The sequence below is a fragment of the Felis catus genome, chromosome C2, assembly GCF_018350175.1.
Source record: "Felis catus isolate Fca126 chromosome C2, F.catus_Fca126_mat1.0, whole genome shotgun sequence".
Lineage (NCBI taxonomy): Eukaryota > Metazoa > Chordata > Mammalia > Carnivora > Felidae > Felis > Felis catus.
This window is the reverse complement of record NC_058376.1, coordinates 150,826,944-150,846,895: the sequence shown is the minus strand read 5'-3', so window position 1 is coordinate 150,846,895 and position 19,952 is coordinate 150,826,944. Positions and strand designations below refer to the sequence as shown.

The window sequence follows — 19,952 nt, the reverse complement described above, 5'->3', positions numbered from 1 at the left end:
TGTTGTCTTTCTATTTCATTTATTTCCTCTCCTGACTTTATTATTTCCTTCCTTTTGCTTACTTGGGCTTATGTGGTTTCTTTTTCTAGTTTTTAGGAGGTTATTGACTTGTGATTCTTCTTCATTTTTTAAATATAGGTATTTATAACTATAAATTTATCCCTAAGCACGGCTTTAGGTGCATAAATTTTGCTATGTGTGTTTTCATTTTCATTCATCTCTAAGTATTTTCTTAAATCTCTTGACCCTTTGGTTATTTAAAAGTGTGTTGTTTAATTTCCATATACATGTGAACTTCCTACATTTCCTGCTGTTATTGATTTCTAATTTCAACCTACTGTGGCTGGAAAACATACTTTATATTATTTCACTTCTTGTAAATTTATTGAGATTTATTTTACACCTAATATATGGTCTATATGGAGAGCGTTCCATGTGCATTTGAGAAGAATGTGTACTCTTCTATTGTATAGAATGTTTTGTAGATTTCTGTTAGGTCTAGTTAGCTTATAATGTTCAAGTCTTCTATTTTCTTGTTGATGTTTTGCTGGTTGTCCTTTTATTGAAAGTTGGTATTGGAGTCTCCAGCTATTATTGCTGAATCCATTTCTTCCTTCACTTCTGTTAGAGTTTGCTACAAGTACTTCCTTTGGTATTTCTTGCAAGGCAGGTCTGCTAATCATGAAGTCTTTCTGTTTTTGTATATCTAGAATGTCTTATTGGCCTAATTTATCATTCATTACTATAGTTTTTCTGGGTATAGAATTTTTGGCTGATAGTTCTTTTCTTTCAGTTTTTTGACCTGCATGATTTCTGATAAGAAGTTTAGCAGTTGGTGGGATTGAGGATCCCTTGTATGTGATGAGTAACTTTTTCTCTTGCTTTCAAGATAATGTCTTTTTGGGTGTTTTTTGTTTTTTTGTTTTTTTGGCTTTTGATAATTTGACTATGATGTGTCTAAGTGTGCTTCTCTTTGAATTTATCCTACCTAGAGTTTTTGGTGAGCTTCTTGGATGAGAAGATTAATGCTTTTCATCATGTTTGGGAAGTTATCCACCATTATTTATTCATATATTTGTCTATGCCTTTTACTCACTCCTGTTTTTCTTGTGTGCTTGACGGAGTTCCATAGGTCTCTGAGACTCTCTTCATTTTTCTTCATCCTGTTTTTTGTACCCCAGACTAGATCATCTCAATCTCAAACAATCTCAAAACTTATCTTCAAGTTACCTAATTCTTTCTTCTGCCAATTCATATTTGCTGTCGAGTCCTTCTAGTGATTTTTTCATTTCAGTTATTGTATGTTTCAAGTCCAGAATTTCTACTTAGTTCTTTTTCATAATTTCTCTCCCTTTGTTGATAGTATTTGATGAAATGTAACTCTCATACTTTGCCTTAATGATTTAGACATGGTTTCCTTCAGTTCTTTCATAATATTTATAATAGTTAATTTAAAGTCTCTATCCACTAAGTCCAATATATGGTATTCCTCAGGAACAGTTTCTGTTGACTGCTATTTTCCCCTCTCTGAGTCATTTGTCTATTCCTGTGTCATAATTTTTTTAAATTGGACATTCCAAATAATATAGTATGGCCACACTGAAAATCAGATCTCCCCTTCCCCTGGGTTTGTTTGTTTCTCTTTGTTTGTTTAGTGACTTTTCTGGACTAATTCTGTAAATTCTGTATTCTTGGTAATGTATGACCCCTGAGGTTCTTGGTTAGCTTAGTGGTCAGCGGATTAGACAAGAGATTTCCTTGGTGCTTTGAACCAAGTCTCCCAGCCTTTGCCAAAGGGGCTCTGTGTTTGAGTATGTTTTCAGTGCTGTGGCAGGCAATTTACACCTCTGTCTTAGTCTTCACCTCTTGCTTGCTCAGTGCCTGAAGGTTCCTCTAGAGATGAAAGATTGGAGTCTTTTCATCTCTTTCCTGAAGGTACACACAGCTCTGTGAATGCACACAGCTTTGTAGATTCCCAGGCATGTATGGAAGCTTTTTGGAACCTCCCATGGACCTCTCATTTCTCAGTTTTTCTTTTTAAATGTTTTGACCAACCTCTTGTTATCCTTACTGGATATCCTATCCTTATCAGTTATCCTTAACTACTCTATCCTTAGAGTACACTTACTCTAGAGTAGCTCTTACTCTAAGAGTAACTACTCTATCCTTAGAGTAGTTAAGGATACTCTTTTCTGGGTCCCCTTATGTTCTTTTTACTCCTAACTTGTAGAGCCCTGTGCACTTCCTAGACTGAGCATGACTCACTTTCTATATGAGGTAGTCTGTTGACTTGCATATTTCCCCTCCTAAATTACGATGCTTATCTAGACCAGTGATCAATACTTTTTCTTTTTGCATCTGAAAATGTATAACATATTCCCAGATTTTTATGGAACAAATGACTATTATGGACTCTGTAACACAAGGAAAATTCCTTACCCATATGATATGTGGTGTTTCCATGTTGCATTTAAAGTTCTTATTTAGCACTCAGAATAGGAATTCTTTTTAGATAAACCTTTCTTTGCAACCTCTCACCTGTTAGGCATAGACTTGAAATGTGGGAATTATTTATGTTTTTGAAATATGCTGAATAGCCTTCAGTTCCTGATGCTGGTTTGACAAGGCTGCTGGCTCTGGGTTCAACAGACCTGACCTTTTCACACTAAGCCATAATTGTTACTGAAAGCTTGATATCGTTTACTAGAAAGTATAGATTTTCCCGTTGGAACATAGGACAGAAGAGAGCCTGCTTCACGTTCCTTAGTGTAGCTTAAGTAGATGTGATATGAAACTGACATTTGTTTTTGGAAATAAAGATCTATCTCTATCTCTATCTCTACTTAGATATATTTTACTTGGTTTAATTTTAATTCCAATAAAATATATATAACACAATACTTAGAACTGTAACCATTTTTAAGTGTGCAGTTCAGTAGTATTGAGTGTATTCACATTGTTGTACAACTAATTTCTAAAGCATTATACCAAAGACGTCCATTAGTACCTGTTTTTGCTAATTGAAAGAAATCCAGGGGCACCTGGGTAGCTCAGTCGGTTAAGCATCTGACTTCAGCTCAGGTCATGGTCTCATGGATGGGGAACTTGAGCCCCGCATTGGGCTCTGTGCTGACAGCTAGGAACCTGAACTCTGCTTCGGATTCTGTGTCTCCATTTCTCTCTCCCCCTCCCTGGCTTGCGCTCTGTCTCTTTCTCTCAAAAACGAATGAACATGAAAGAAAAGAAAAGGAAAGGAAAGGAAAGGAAAGGAAAGGAAAGGAAAGGAAAGGAAAGGAAAGGAAAGGAAAGGAAAGAGAAAGAAGGAAGAAAGAATGAGGGAGGAAGGAAGGAAGGAAGAAATGCAAAGAGGACTTTCGTATTTACCAAAAAAAAGAGGCCAAAAATGAAGATAGCATTCAGCTGTTTTCCAGTGAGCTGAGCCACTACAGAGGCAGTGTGCATCCTAAGCCACCAGACTGGTGCTGCCCAGCTCCTTCCCCAAGAACTTCACTCAGTGTCTCAGCATCAAGTGGTCATAGCTTTGAACTGTGTCTGTGAGCATCTGTGCCTTATTTTGATTTATTTTGTGCATCCATTAGCAAGATGTGTCCTAAGGTGTCAAAAAAGCCTAAGAGACATTATTTTTGGGGTCTGGGAATGCTAAAAATTTTCCATCTGAATTAATGGTAATTGTGTCTTTGCTTTACGCAATTTCAGCTTAAGAAAGTTTTCACAGAAACACTTTACTTTCAGATAACAGGGGAAACCTGTATTTTAAAAACTGAATTCTAGGGGCGCCTGGGTGGCGCAGTCGGTTAAGCGTCCGACTTCAGCCAGGTCACGATCTCGCGGTCCGTGAGTTCGAGCCCCGCGTCAGGCTCTGGGCTGATGGCTCGGAGCCTGGAGCCTGTTTCCGGTTCTGTGTCTCCCTCTCTCTGTGCCCCTCCCCTGTTCATGCTCTGTCTCTCTCTGTCCCAAAAAAATAAATAAACGTTGAAAAAAAATAAATAAATTTAAAAACTGAATTCTATAACCTGAAACTGTCTTGATTATTCAAGGGTGGTGAACCAGTTTGTGGAGATCCTTTGGGTCTGTGTCTGCCTCCCTGGTGAAGCAGTCTTCATACTTCATAATAAGCATGCTTGTTATCAGCCACGGAGGAACCCAGAGCTAAAGGAGAGTGAGATCCATTTCTGTTAATCATACGCAACTTCTACTACTGCACCGGTGGGCAAGGAGCTTAAGATATGGTAGGTGATGTTTGAGCCTTTTGGGTGGATTGCGATGAATCATGCTCTATGGAGGTGATGTGTCACAGGAGACAGAGCATTGACTTTGGAGGGACACCATTATTTGTTTTGAATAACTAGATTTGTAACCTGGGGTAAAGCACTGAATCTCTCTAAGCCCGTTTCCCCATAGGAAGAATGAGACTATTGATATCTGTTGCCTAGTTAGATAAGGATTTATAAAATTGCTATTATTGACTGTCTTTTATTTGTTTGTGAAAACCAGAAAAACCAACTTTGTCTCCCTGTTACTTAGAATTTTGATCCCCTCCCCCCAAAAAACCCTCTACCATAAAAATAGCATAGTTATTTTTAAAAAGCTTTCTGGATGCTTAGTAAGAGGTTGATGCTTTCCAGCTTTAGTTTCGCATGCCTAGAAGAGGATTTCAGCTTCTTTTCACGTGTGGAAACAAGAGTCCTACTATTCATGCGTGTGGGTGTGCTAGTTGGAATGATTTGATTGCAAAGGATAGGAGTAGCCTTTAGCTTACTCAAGCAGAACAAGGAAGTTGGGGGAAAGAGACGTGGAGGCCTCGGAGATTGAAACTAGGATGGCTGTAAGGATCTCGGCACATGGTAGTATGACCAGATGGAGAACCTCTTCACGGAGGAGCCCTCGGAATTACTCAGCTCCAATTATAAGCAGTCTTTGGGCTACTTGGTACAAGAGTCACATTTGGGGGGAGAAAGTCTCATTGGCCTGGCATGAGCTCTGTGCCTGTGTTTTGCCTGGAGTGACAAAAACTTTAAAATAAATGGTTCCACCAAGACCGCATGAAACGTGGGACTAGAAGTTCCAAGGAATGGAGTTGGGTAGCATTACCAAATTGTGTGTGTGTGTGTGTGTGTGTGTTGGGGGGGGGGGGTGGATACCGGGCAGGGGAAGACAACATGTATCTATTCTCCCAAGTACAATCTTCTAGGAATTGCCTGAATTGATCAAAGCCTGGTAGGCAGAAGCCATGTTGATGTGAACGGAATAAACACTGTGCTTTAAATTCAGAGGCGATAAGAACCATCTCCCCACCTTTTAAATTGTTTACAGTGTTTGGAAATTCCAGTGGTAAAGATTTATAAAGTAGCAGGTAGGATGGTGAAAAGTCATGTTCTCTGAGACATGGCTTCAGGATCTCGTGGGGTTCTGATATTGGTCTCTCAAGAGAGATACAGGATTCGTTCCCTCAGAATAGGGAGGTGGAGAGCCTAGAGCCCAAACTCTACCTGGATCTGACTCCACCTCTTTGATTTCTGTTGATCCTGCATCAGGCAAGTGTTTAATCAAGCTAAGCACCAGTTTTATCTTCTGTAATGGGGAACTGATAATTTCACCCTTCATAGTTTTCATAGTTTCGTAGTTTTGTAATGTCGTTATATGCAGCAGCTAGTACATGTTCGGATAAACCCAACGTACTGATGTCTCTTCCCCTAAACTCACAACCCTCAAGAAAACATTTATTCAACCCCTTCTCGACTAGGCATTGAGGAAATTAAGACTAACAACGTATGGTCTCTACCCTCAAAGAACTCTGCCTTAAGCAGACGGTTGCAGGCTATCAGCACAAGGTGTATGAAGGCAGACGGGTGGGCGGTAGGAAACGGGGGCATCTAGCCTGGTCAGGAAAGGTTTTCCAAAGCAGAGATGGATCCTGAGCCAGGGGGCACTGCATAGGTAAAATGATGAGGAGAGAAACCTGATGCACACAGTGCTTGGAGGGACTGCATTGGTTTGGCATGGCTAGAGTATAGTCGTACTCAGGGTAGGGACAGAGCTGGAGAGCTGGCCAGGGTTTACCTGGATGGGAAGGACTAGGATATCAAGCCAGGAAGTTCTGTCTTTTCTTGTTCCTGGAAAACATCCTTCGCAAAGTGTAATCCTTCTGGGTTATCTTTACTTTGTCCTGAAAGAAGGAGGGAGGGGATACCTGATGCGGACTGAATAATTCTCGGGAATTTGGATGCCAGAAAAAAGCTGGATCAGGGTGCAGCAGGCACCATTATCCTTTCCACATTAACAGCCAACATGGCACAGAGTTCTCAAATGATGCAGGTAGGATATGCTTTCATTTAACCAGAACTAAGGCTGAGTTTCATCATAAACGTTTCCTCCTGGCTATAGGACTGCCTGAAGTTTAGCAATATTTTTTTTCCTTTTGTTTCAGGTTTTGATTTTCTATCCATTTTAGGAAATACTTATTTTGACGGGTATTTTCAATCAGTATTCCTGTCTTTCTCCCAAATCCTATAAATCAAGGAAGCCAAAGGAAACCAAAATATAAACTGGAATGCAAATTCTAGGTAATTAAAAAAAATCACTCCTTTTCATCTGCCTTACTCCTACTTAATTTGTGTTTTCCATTGACAACTTTAAACTCAAACAGACTTTATTTATGAACTTAATTTCATCAGATGCCTCGTCAGCTCTTGGAGCAACAGGGGAATGTGATAACAGGAGTTTCTTTGGGTCTCGGCAAAAGATTATACCATAGTTGGTGATGTGCGGACAGATAAGTCTTAGTGAAAAATGAACAATGGCGTGTCTTCAGGTTTTATGATCTTGATTCCTGCCAAAGAAATGATAATGTTTATCTTCCAGTTGAGGATTTTCTTCTCTGCAGTCTCCTTTTTTGTGTGGGTAGGCTGTCAGACCTGCTGGAGTTTTACTGGGATTTAATGACACATCCCCCTGGGACCTTCCAGTTCTCTGTAGCTACATCTTCCACCAGAAGCCAGTGAGGGTTAATCTAATCTAAGAAGCTGGTACCTTTGGGGGAGGCAGATTGTATTCTGACAACCCCCAAGTAGGAAGATTCTGGGACATACGCTTGAATATATGCCACTTAAGTTAGATATTTTGGTTTAGCCAAGAGTTTCAAATGTATAAAACTGTTTGCAAGTTGGAATCTCAGTCACTTAAAACTTAAATGTAGGTTTGCATTACAAGTTCAACTTAGAATCAGCATGGACTTTGGGACTATCCTTTAACAGTTGTTTTCATACACATAGAGGGAAAGATTTTCAATGTGATTGCTTCTTATAATGACCCTTTGAGGGTAGGATGGAGCAGGTTAGGAACAAGATTCTGGAGTCAAGTATCTTTAATTTGTAGGTTGGTACAGCCACTTCCCAGTTGGTGACATTGAGTCGCTTGCTTAACTCAGTGCCTCAGTTTCCCTCAGTGAAAGAATAGGAACTATAATAACTGTGATTTTTGAGAGACTTTAGAGCAGAGCCTGCCACAAATAATACATTTGATAAAAAATGTTAGCCACTTTTGTTATTGTTAGTTAATGATAATCATCATTAATATCACTTAGACCCATATGTTTGGCCAACAGAGATAGTGTTTGCAGAAAGCAGGAATGCTAACGTAGAAATTATGTCGGAGTTATTAGAATCATTTTTTAACTTTCTAAAAACAGTTTCTAGTACTATTAGCATAAAGTAGAGAGAGTGATAAGGAGGGCTTACAAAGTGCCAACCATTATATATGTATTTTATAATATTGCACAAAATACATAGCAAAAATTGAACCCAGTACAAGCTGCTGTATATTCTGTAATTGTCTGCAGCTGTCCACATCATGGATGCCCCAAAGCTGTTACTAAATATTTTTGTATCTCTTTCTGTTCTTATCCCTGGAGGTGCATTTATAAACCATGGACTGCTGATGCATTTCCTGTCTCATGGCTCAGCTTTATTTTTCAGAAATCATGTAATTTTTCATTTACTTTCCCTCCCGATATGAATAGTATACATACATGTATTCTGTGTAATATCTATTATATATGTGATAGTTTATATATGTATACACACACATATATATGTATATATATAGTTTCTGATTATAAAGTTAATAAATACTTAGAGGAATGTAAAAAATATACTAACTCTTTCACTATGAACTTTGGTGTGATTTTTCAACGGTATGCACCTGTACTTTCAGAAGGTGAATATTTTTGAGGATACTATGTATCTTCATACCAAATAGGTTTTCTAATGCATTTTTACTAAAAAATATAACAAGGAGATATCAATGAATGTAGCTGTCCCAAACTCCTCATTCTTAAAGTGTATAGGTTATCAAACACATTGAATTTGTTACAGCAAATTGCCTTTGACATAAATACTGCAATTTCTGCTTTTTATATATTGTTTGATATATTTTTGTTAATTATCTTACTTTTACCCTTTGAGTCTTTTTTTTATTAAAATTTTTTTTTATTTTTTATGTTTATTTATTTTTGAGACAGAGAGAGACAGAACATGAACGGGGGAGGGTCAGAGAGAGAGGGAGACACAGAATCTGAAACAGGCTCCAGGCTCCAAGCTGTCAGCACAGAGCCTGATGCGGGGCTCGAACTCACAAACTGTGAGATCATGACCTGAGCTGAAGTTGGTCGCTCAACCGACTGAGCCACCCAGGCGCCCCTCCTTTTGTTTTAAATATGCCTCATATATGGAATATAAAATTGGTTGTTAATCTTTTTTGAGAGAGTCTTTTTTAAAAGTGGTTTTATTTCACTTACAGCTATTATAAATTACAGGCTGGTCTTAATTCCTGCTGTCTCATTTTTGTTTGCTAATCTTAACATCTGGGTTGTCTCAGCCTATGTTTCCTTTTTCTCTGGGCCTTGAGTGACTTTTTTGTCCTATTTTTCCCGTGTCTAGTAATTATTGTTTGTATATTGGACATTGTAGAGGATATATTGTAGAGCTCTAGTTTCTGTCGTTTTCGTCTAAAGAGTGTTGTGTTTTTTCCTTAAAGGCAGTTAACTCCTCTTGATTTTATGGAGCTTGATTTTACACTTTATTAAGAGGGATGTATTTCAGGTTTTATCCTTAGACTTAGGGTGAATACCTTAATTTTGGGGAACAGTCTTTACGTTTGCACTGTGGCCCTTCTTGGTTTCAAAGGAAAAGCTTGAGGTGTTCATTCACCAAGATGCTCTACCTTGGCAGATCTCAAACTTTCTTCACTTCTTCAGCAGGAGCTGAAACCTCTCCTTATATTTCTCAGTGTTCCATGTATTTATTGCTTGAAAATGGTGCTCCTTGGAATTCTCCCCCCGCCACCCCCCACAGTGATGAGGTCAGCCAAGGATTTGAGGGGAATTTATGGGTGGATTTTGAAGCTCCCCTCTAGGACTTCCCTTGTTCTGGGACTACCCTCAACCCGCCACCTCAATTTCCAGCCCCCCTGGCAACACTGAGCTCCGTCTTCTGATACTTCATGAGTTCCAGTCATCCTGCACCACACAGACTAGTGACTGTTCTCACTGGAGAAGCCCTAGAAATATGGAGGTTACCCCATGAATGTATTTCCCTTTTTTCAAGGGCCAAATCCCCTCAAATTTCTGTTGGCTTTTGATTGCTCCCTGGTACCTTCAAGCAGTTATATTTAATTTTTTCCAAAGTTTATAATTGTTATATGCAAGAAGTTTAGTCTGATATAGACTACTTGTCTATTACTGGAACACACTTGGAATGATTAAATTTTAATAGCTTGGAAAATGTTAATTTTGTAAGGAATAGGTGTTCTCAAATTTATTTAGCCATTTCCTCATTGAGGAAAATCTAGCTTTGTTCCTATATTTTTTTGCCTGTAAAAACCATATGCATGCTAATACGTCAGCTCTGGAACCAGATACCTTGGTTCATTTCGTTGATCTCCTACTTCCAATATGTGTTACCTAGAGCAAGTTATGTGGTTTCTCTTTGCCTCCCTTTGCTCATCTGATAAATGGGTATGATTGTTTCTGTCTCCTAAGTGTGAAGATTAAATGGGTCAGCACATGTAAAATATGTAAATAATTATTTACCCATAGACTGCAATAAATGGTGGGAAATTGTGTTATTGTTAATCATTATTTAAACCATGTGTTCTGAAATTTGCTCTGATGTTCCTTGATGTAGGTCATTTTCTATTCATTGTTTGGGTCTCAGTGGATTCTTCTAATCTGGGAATGAATATCCCTCAGTTGTAGGAATTATTTGCATAATTTGTTTTGATAATTTATTCCTCTCCAGTCTCTCTGTTATATCTTTTTGTATCTCCTTTTATTTTTTCCTTTTAGTCTTCAGTTTTCTGTTTGTTTCACTTCCTGGAGATTGCCTCAGTCTTCCAAACTTTCTTGTTGAATACGTTTTTGCCATTATGTTTTCGACTTACGGATGTTTATTTTTGTTTGTTAACTAAATATTTGTTTTTAATTTAGTGTCATTTTTTTTTCTCACGGATGAAATTGACATCTTCTTCCATATCTTGGAAGGTATACGGTTGTTTTTTTTTTTTTGTATTTTCTCTAACTTTGAGCATTGTATCTATTTCTTCTATTAATCTTTTTGTTAGTTTTATTCTTTGTCTTAGCTGTGGCCTGAGCTGTCTGACCACCTGAGGCTGTTTACTCATATTTATGTATTTTTTTTTAAGTTTATTTATTTGGAGAGTGAACATGAGTGGGGGAGGGGCAGAAAGGTGTGGAGCCCTATGTGGAGGTTGAAGTCACGAACCATAGGATCATGACCTGAGCTGAAATCAGGAGTCAAACACTTAACTGACCGATCCACCCAGGCACCCCTGTTAACTCATATTTAAAAAGAAGTAATAAAATGCTGGTCGGAAGCTTCACATGTGTGAGAGGCCTTACTGACGTATAGCCATCACCAAAGGATGAAGTAACTTGTTTCCTGCCACTCCCTGACTGGGGAACTCCAAAGTGAGTAGTACCTCCAGGGCTTTCCATTTGAACATACCAGTTTTTCCTCAAAGGAATCTTCTGGTCTTTTGTTCAGGTATAAGCCTGAATGCCATCTTCCTGGGAACGGTGTATGGGGAGTGGGTTGGAGGCCCACTTTATGTAGATTTTTAATGAAGCCTCCTGTTTTCAGGGTGATTTTACACTGACCTTCGCTATGCCTATAGTTTGTGCATTCAGAGATTCTCTAGCTCAGTCTCTCCTGAGAGGAAACTATGTTTCTTCTTTACCCATCACCCCATTTTTAGTGGCCCTTGGTGCTCCCTGATTTTTTAATACTTTTTCAGCTGTTGTGGAACGGTCAGCTTTTTCCTGATGACTTTCCCCTCTGCAAACTTGGATTTTAGTTTTCTTAACTTCACCAAGTCAATTATCCTTCATCTGTGTATTTCTTTCAAAATTTTGTTGACATCATTAATCTGTCTTTTCTTCTTTTGTTTCTTTGTTCCTGAGTTTTGTTTTGTTTTGTTTTTCTAATGATTTTTAGATTTCTTTCCCATCTTTTTAAATAGCGTTTTGGGAGACGGAATAGAAGATAAATGTTTACTCCAGTATGTATAAATAGAAACATCTTTGTTAAATGTAATCCTTATTCTAATATTTTATCTAATTTATGAACATTAAAAATGGTATCTGAACATTTTTCCCTTTTCTTATTATGTTTTTTCCAGTGACTGTTATATCTTGAGTGATGTACTGAAGTCATCCTTCAGTTTGAATACCTGTGGATTTATGCCCAGTCTGTTCCACAAAGGTGGTTGATGCTTTGCATGTTAACTTCTTTTCCCTGTGGCCCCAGTTTCAGTTTAGAAGCTCTGAGAAAATTTCATCTTTTCTAGAATATCTTTCTCTTTTGCATCCCGTAAGAGGATCTGTTGGGCCTGTCCATTGGACTACTTTGCATGCCCAGTTGGGTGCATTAAATCCTGTCACCGGTCTTACGATATTTTGTGAAGGGGGGTACCAGAATAGAGATTTAGGGACTCAAAATGGCATTGTAAGTGATCCTAAATATAATTTAATTTTTCTGTTCTTTTTCTAGAAAAAGATTATGCATTATTTCTGGATAGTTTCCTAATATGATTTTGAGAAATTTTGAACTAGGTGAGACTGCTTTGCTCGGTGGTTAGGGGCATAGACTCTGGAGACAGTTACAGATGCATGATCTTGGGCAAGTCATTTGCTTTCTCTTTGCTTTAGTTTCTTTCTTTTTGAAATGAAGATAATATTAGTACCCACTTCTTAAGGAGGAAAAAGTTAATGCATGGAAAGTGTTTAAAACAGTGCCTGCTCCGTCATCATTGTGATGCGTTTCCTGTTATATGCTTTGAATCAGGCGTACAGAGTTAAGTAATCCACACGTAATCCTATAATTTCCTCCTGTTTAAGATAGCAGAAGAGCATATCTGTTAATGGCAGATCAGGCAATTGGGACTTGCTCTTCTATTGATGAGGACTGGAAACTCTGAATAAAATATATGGGAACAAATAACAAAATACCTCTGTTTAAGAGCATTGGAGAGCTAACAAGATAGTGAAGACTCAATGGGCCAGAGCTTCGGTGGACAAGAGACCATCATTTGGGGCTTTTCCCTGGGGCATTTGCCAGCTTGTGAGGCTGAGCAGTATTTTTGACAGCTTCTTGGGACTAGGGAGATTGGACTTAGAGGCCTGACAAAGCCAACTTCCTTGTGTTGAGATCCCCAAGGGTTCCACCCTTCAAGTGGGGTGAACAGGGTGGAGAAAGCCTGTGCAGGAACAGCAAGCTCAGCTTCCGATGTTTTCAGTTTTGAAGTTGAAGTTCAATCTTGAAGGTAAGAGTGCTTGCTTGCGGTCACTACAAGGCCCCTGACACAAACAAACAAGAATCCTCCATAGAGGAAAGTAACTACAACATAGGCTTCCATTTTCAAACCCAGTGTGCATAAAAAAATAATGAGGTACAAGAGGAGATGAGAGGAAATGAATACAAACAAGCAGAAAGAAAAGGGAAATATAAACAGACCTACAGAGTTCCCAGATATTGAGTTATCAGACAGATTCAAAAATAACCGTGTTACTATATTCATGGAGATAAAGGAAAAGATTGAGACTCTAGAAAGGAAAAAAAAACAACAGAACAAGCAAGAACGAATGAAATGGAAAATTTAGAATTGAAAAATTACCAATATTAAAAACTTAAACATAGATTTAATGATAGGCTAAAAATACATGAAGAGAAAATGAATAAACAATCAAAGAATGCTGACCTCAATTGGAAAAATATCCAGAATGATGTATGAGAAACAAAAAGGCATAAAAAAGAGACGAGTATATTGAGAAGGTCTGACAATCACATGTGCTTATAGTCACCAGAAAGAAAGAGAAGGAATAAAAGAAGTATTATTAGAGGAAAAAAAATGCCTGAGAAATTGACAAAACCGATGGAAGTGTAGGAGTGTTACAGATCCAGGATTTTTCCACAAAACCTCTACAAAATGGAATGTAATTATGAAACAAAACACAACTGTGATGGCTAATTTTATGTGTCAACTTGGCCGAGCCACAGTGCCTAGATATTTGGTCAAACACTATTTTGATGTTTCTGTGAGTATGGGGTTTTTTTTTTTTTGGATGTGATTAACATTTAAATAGGAATTTGAGTGAAGCAGATCACTCTCTATAATGTGCGTGTACCTCATCCAATCAGTTGAAAGCCTTAAGAGAACAAAGACTGACACCCTCCTTCCTCTACTGTGAGCCAGAACAAATTCTGCCAAGGGACTGCCTTTGGACTTAAACTGTAACTCTTCCCTGGGTCTCCAGCCTAATAGACTCCCCTATCAGACCTTGGATTCGCCGAGCCTCCACCATTGTATGACCCAGTTCCTTAAAATAAATCTTTCTCTCCTCCTTCTCTCTATCCTGCTGGTTCTGTTTCTTTGTAGAACCCTGACCAATACAACAACCAAAGGAGAATTCTGAAAGAAGAGAAGCAAAAGCCAACTATCTGGGGAGCCCCGGACCAGAGAAATAACATAGTGGCATGGCATCTGATGATACTGGAACCAACAGCAGAAAATGACTCAGCTTCAGTGTTTCCTGAATTCCAACCTATAGGCTCATTCCTTCTCCAGGTTGAACAGGCATCCTACAACAACAGCAGATGAACATGACACCACCCACAAGGGGAATCAATTGGGAGCCAAGTAGGGATTGGGAATCAAGTAGAAATGGGGAATCAGTGGTGGATCAAGTAGACAGGGCAAGCACCCTCCCCACTCTGTGCTGGAAGAAGGGGATGATTCTGCCCCAAGTACCCGGGTTGAGAAGCACTCAGTATCACCACAGGCTGGGGGTATCTTACCACAGGTGCCCAGCCTGGGAAGCCTCTTCATCCCTGTGGGGCTGATACCTTTCTCCCCACCTAGACATACTAGGAGGAATCCTGCCGTAACAGGCAGCCTAGACCTAGAAGCCTCTTCTGTTCCATGGGTGGGGTCCTCCTCACCACACCGGGCAATCTGGTTTAGGAAAGCCCAGTGCACTCCCTCATGAAGCACAACAGGGACCAGTGTGAACCTCAGTGGCACGAGATAAGCCAAATGGATTTTTGAAGGCCATGGTACGTAAATTGTCATTGGAACCTTAATCTAAAAAAGTAGGACAGGACCTTGTGCTAAATAAACCTAAACAGAGGTACTTCCTGTTACAACAAAATAACTAAATAGGACCCAGAGTCTCCTAACATAATAGCCAAAATGTCCAGGGTACAAATGAAAAACACTCATCATACCAAGACCTAGGACATTACAATTCGAATGAGAGAAGACAACAACTGATACTAACGCAGAGATGAATCAGATGTTGCAATTATCTGACAAGAATCTTAAAGCAGCCATTATAAAAATGCTTCAACAAATAATTACAGATCCACTCGAAACAAACGAAAAATAGGAAATCACAATAAAGGGAGTTATAAAAAAAAGAACCAAATAAGAAATTATGGAACTGAAAAATATAACCACAGAAAGAAAAACGAAAAAACTTGCTGGATTAACAAAAAAACTATAGTGGAGATGACAGAGGCTCAGTGAACAGGAGGACAGACCAATAGAATGTGCCCAATCTGAACAAAGAGAGAAAACAGACCCCCCCCCTCCCCGCCACACACAAAATGAGTAGAGCCTCAAGGACCTATGGGACAGTAACACAAGATCAACACGTTTAAGGGTAAGGGCAAGAGAGAGCAGGATGTGTCCTGATAACTTAGTGTGCCTGTTGTTTCATAGAGATCAGGGAAGGTCAAAGTCAAGCCCAGAGAGAGGGAACAGGTTAGGATGAAGTCTTCAAGGGCCTTCGTGGTAAGCTGAAGTTCTCTGAAATTTGCCAGCAAAACTGTAGGGAGTAACAAAAGGTTTTTACGCATGGGGGTAACTCGATCAGTTTATCTCTTTTAAAACAGATTATATGTCAGTAAAACCTTGGATTATGAGTAACTTGTTCTGCCGGTGTTCTTCAAGACAAGCGAACATTTCTAATAAATTTTAACTTGAGAAACGAGCGATGTCTTCCAATACAAATAGTATGTGATTGCTCAATGTCACATGATCACAACTGAGCCAGTGGTTTGCTTTGCTTTGATATGCAAGTGTTTTGGACTACAAGCATGTTTCTGGAACAAGTTATGCCCGCAAACCAAGGTTTTACTGTATTTAAATTTAAAATATTAAATACACAATACATTTAAATCTTTCAAAATTTCAAAAGCATTAAAAAGTATGTTTCACATAGAACAGATGAACATAGGGGAAGGGAAGCAAAAATAAGATAAAAACAGAGAAGGAGACAAACCATAAGAGACTTTTTTTTCTTTTTTCAATATAATTTGTTATCAAGTTAGCTAACATACAGTGTATACAGTCTGCTCTTCTTTTCGTGGGTAGAGTCCCATGATTCATCACTTACATACAACACCCAGTGCTCATCCCAATAAGTGCCCTCCTCAGTGCCCATCACCCTTTCCTACCCCCCACCCCTAATCAAGCTCAGTTTGTTCTCTGTACTTAAGAGTCTCTTATGGTTTGCCTCCCTCTCTGTCGTAAAGAACTCTAAATACAGGGAGCAAACTGAGGGTTGCAGGCAGGATGTTGGGTGGGAGGGATGGGCTAAATGGGTGATGGGTGTTAAGAAGGGCACTTGTTGGGATGAGCACTGAGTGTTATATGTAGGTGATGAATCACTGAATTCTATTCCTGAAGTCATGATTACACTATATGTTGGATTTAAATAATTTTTTTAAAAAAGTATGTTTCACATCCCTGACCATAGTTACCCTTCTCTTTAGGTAAGTCATGCTGCTGGGTTTTTCCCATGCATTTTTCCAGAGATATTTATGCACATACAAGCAAACGTGTGTATGCACGTATACATTAGAAACATATATTTTGTTCTCTTTTTATACAAATGATGGTATGGTACACCTACTGTTGGGCACTTTGCTTTTTGTACCTACTGTTGTGCACCCTGTACTTAACCCTATATTTGAAGAATTTTCTGTATCAGCTCATACAGTTTCTTTATTTTTTTCTTAATAGCTACATAGTTTTCCATTGTATGACTAGCCCATTGTTATTTTTCATTTAGTTCTCTAGTGATCTTTCTAAATATGCCATTTTGCATAAACATATGTGTATTATCTCTGTGGGATGAACTCTTAGAAGTGGAATTGCTGAATGAAAGGATATCTATCCATCCGTCCGTCCATCCATCCACCCATCCATCCACCTACATATAATATCAATAGATATTAGCAAATTGTCCTCCACAGAGATCGTACATTTACAGTCCTCACAGCAATGGACAAGAGTGCCCGTTTTCTTAAAGACTTATCAGCACACCGTGATACTAAGCTTTTGAATCTTTGCAGATCTGATCGGTGAAAAAAAAGTCTTTCAATTTGCATTTGTCTTTTTATGTATTTGATAGGTTTATGAGCCGTTGATAGTTCTTTGGGTGCACTCTATTTCTTTTTATTTTTATTACTCTCTTTGTCCATTTTTCTATTGGGTTTTTGCCCTTTTTTTTCTTACTCGTCGAAGTTTTTATATTGAAGGAAATTATCTTTTTGTCTTTGATGTAAGATGTATTTTTCTTTCTTCTTTGTCACTTAACTTTGCTCATAATGTTTTGGTACCTTATTATGCAGACATTTCCAATCTTATGTTGAATTTATCCATTGTTTTCAATGGCTTCTGAATTTTGTGTCTTATTTAGAAATGGTTTTCCCCCTCTGAGATTATGAAAGAATTTTCTCCTGTTTTCTTTTATTACCTTTATGGTTTTATTTTTTTACCTTTAAGTTAGTCCTGTATTTTAGAATTATTCTGGTGCTGTGTGAGGTCTGCTTATGTTGCCCATTATTTTTGTAGCTTACAAAAATTCAAAATTGAAAAGGTCATTTTTCCTTCAGACCCAGCGTAGTCTCAAAATCTTCAGGAATTGCTTATGTTCTAGTATTTCCATTTCCTTCTTTCGGGTCTCTTCTAGGTTTCCTCCATAACTACAATATTCTCCCCGATCTTTCTGACTTTATTTCTGTTTCGCTTTGGCCCCTTTCTCATGGCTTCTCTTTACCGTGTCTCTCACTTTGTTCCGCTGGTTTCTCAGCTACCTCGACTGCCTTCTTGGCATAATTTCTGTAGTGGTTGTAGTTTTCCCCACTCCTTTCCCAAGCGCTGTCAATTCACATTTTATCATCTCTTGATACTTTGATATTTTTTCCTGTTTCTTCATTCATGGCTGTGATTTGATCAGTAAGTGTTTCATTTCTTAAAAATCTTTGGTCACTCCGTTGCTTCATCAAATGTCTTGTAATGAGAGATCTTCCCTTGCTGCTTGCCTTTCTTGCTCATTTGTTCTTATCTTCTAATGTTTTTATGTAGTCCCTGAGGGTTTTTTTTCTTTTTTATTATTCATCATCAAAGGAGTTTAATTTTTCCTGAATAATTATTGTGGAAGGTTTATAGAGATTGGGGATGTGGTTCCACTAGGTGGAGTTTTGTTTTATTTTGTTTTGTTTTGTTTTTGTTTTTGTTTTTTTAGAACTGGCCTTTATTTTAGCAAAGCCAATGAAGAAAGGAAGATTTTTTTGTTTTGTGTTGATTTAACTCTTTTATTTTTGGGTAATGAAAAGATTGTGTTTTCGTTACAGCACAAAAGGAAGACTGCTTCTTGTAAATAAGTTTTCTTTTTGATTCCTTGTAAATTGTTGCCATTTTCTTTATGGGGGAAGAAAGAAACAGACAAAGCACTGCATCCACACAAGCTCATGGAGCCAGCTGGTCTACCTCTCCTGTTTCAAGCAAGAGCTGAAATGTCAGCCTGTGTCCTTTGCCTTCGAGAAGGGTAGTTTTGCTGGTGCTTGCGGAGACCTTCAGCTGCAAGCTCTGCAGCCTTTTCTCTTCTCTTCCTCCAACTTAATTTCCTCTGTTTTAGATGCTTTTCCACTTACATTCGGTCTCTATAGTTTTAATTGTCTCCTGGTTTAGCTGAAATGAAACTTGCATTTTGTTTCTCATTTTCCTTGTTGATTTTTTTGGATGATTTCCAGGGGGAGAAGGGGGAAATGTCGACATTTACACACCTGGCTTGAACTAGAAGTCAGTCTAGATTTTGTTTAAGCTGCAAAAGGCCCAATAATTAACACCTTTATTTTAAAAGTCATTTGGTGGCATTTTCAGGTGGGATTGCAGCAGGCCACCAAGACCAACACACTCTAGCTGAATGTTAATAGCATTCCCAGACAAGGGACTCTGCCATCCCTGGTCCAATCAGCTGTGCCCCAGTGGTGCAACGTGTCTGCTCTGGGCCATTCCTGTGTGTAGGGAAAGGGGGAGTCTCAGAGAAGCAAGCTGTTGTGGCAGGGATAACCACTCTTAAAGGTGAAGGAATGAAGGTCATTGAGCCCTACAGCCCAAGTACCACTTGCTCCAAAGAACAGACCCAGTGAAAAATACGTCTCGTGTGTGTGCGTGTGTGCGTATGTGTGTGTGTGTTTCTTTCCAGGTAAAGTTTTTTTTTTTTCTTCTTTTCTTTTTATCCTGGGACAGTTCTAACATTTAGATTTTTTTCGAGGGATAAGAACATTTATTTTCAATTCTAGTCAACATCTAGCCGTGGTCAGAGAGGGAAGCTCAAGCTGTATTTACAGTTTTATCATTTTATCACCTTCAGAATTTCGGACATTGCAAGTTAACCTTTTTACTTTTCTCTTTCTGTTAGATTCATCATATCACACATTGTGGGTTTGTAAAGATCTCATTCAATTGTCTGTCCTTGACCTTTTTCTTCTTAGTACCTTTCTAGAATGTCACTTGTGTAGATAGACACTGACCTTTTATGATGAACTTTCCATAAATTATGTATGTATACACTTAGTGTCCTTGGAGTTACTTTTTTTTTTTTTTTCATTTGCGAGGTTTGTACTAACCAGTTTCCTGTAGAAGTGTTTGTGTCCTCCCTCATGGTTGTTACTTCTATCCAGGAATAATACAGACGATTCTACTTGTGTTGGGTCTTCTAACTTCAAAGTTATGAGCCATTTGCAGCTATAGAGAGCTTTAAAAATATAAAGAAAATCACTCCTGAACAACTGCTGCCAGGCATCTGCTACTTTGTTACAATCTAGCTTCTGCTTTGCTTTTCAGGGTGGCTGACACGGGTGGTTTTTTCTCTGATGCTTGCAATAAAATACCTCTTCCATAATGTCTTGCGGAAGTCCAGGTGAATACATGTGAGCACACTGCTGTTTTGTGTCACATGGAAAACCTCCAAATGGAAGCTGAGTATGATGAGACTTTGTTTGGTTTCCTGTCTAAGCTGCTGTCATCAAATTTGACCACGCACAGAATTAAAACACTGTTCAGTC

General features: G+C 38.6%; 1 protein-coding gene across 6 annotated transcripts in view; it reads left to right on the top strand.

Moving 5' to 3' along the window:
- MYRIP (myosin VIIA and Rab interacting protein) overlaps positions 1 to 19,952 on the top strand; it is a 374,212-nt gene that overhangs the window by 25,013 nt on the left and 329,247 nt on the right. The window contains exons 1-2 of one of the 6 annotated variants that reach the window (XM_045037825.1): positions 4,059 to 4,250; positions 6,449 to 6,584. The exons of the other annotated variants lie outside the window; for them this stretch is intronic. The gene's annotated coding sequence lies outside the window, so the exon portion shown is untranslated. Of the gene's footprint in view, positions 1 to 4,058; positions 4,251 to 6,448; positions 6,585 to 19,952 lie in introns of those variants that run through there. 6 annotated transcript variants of the gene reach the window in all.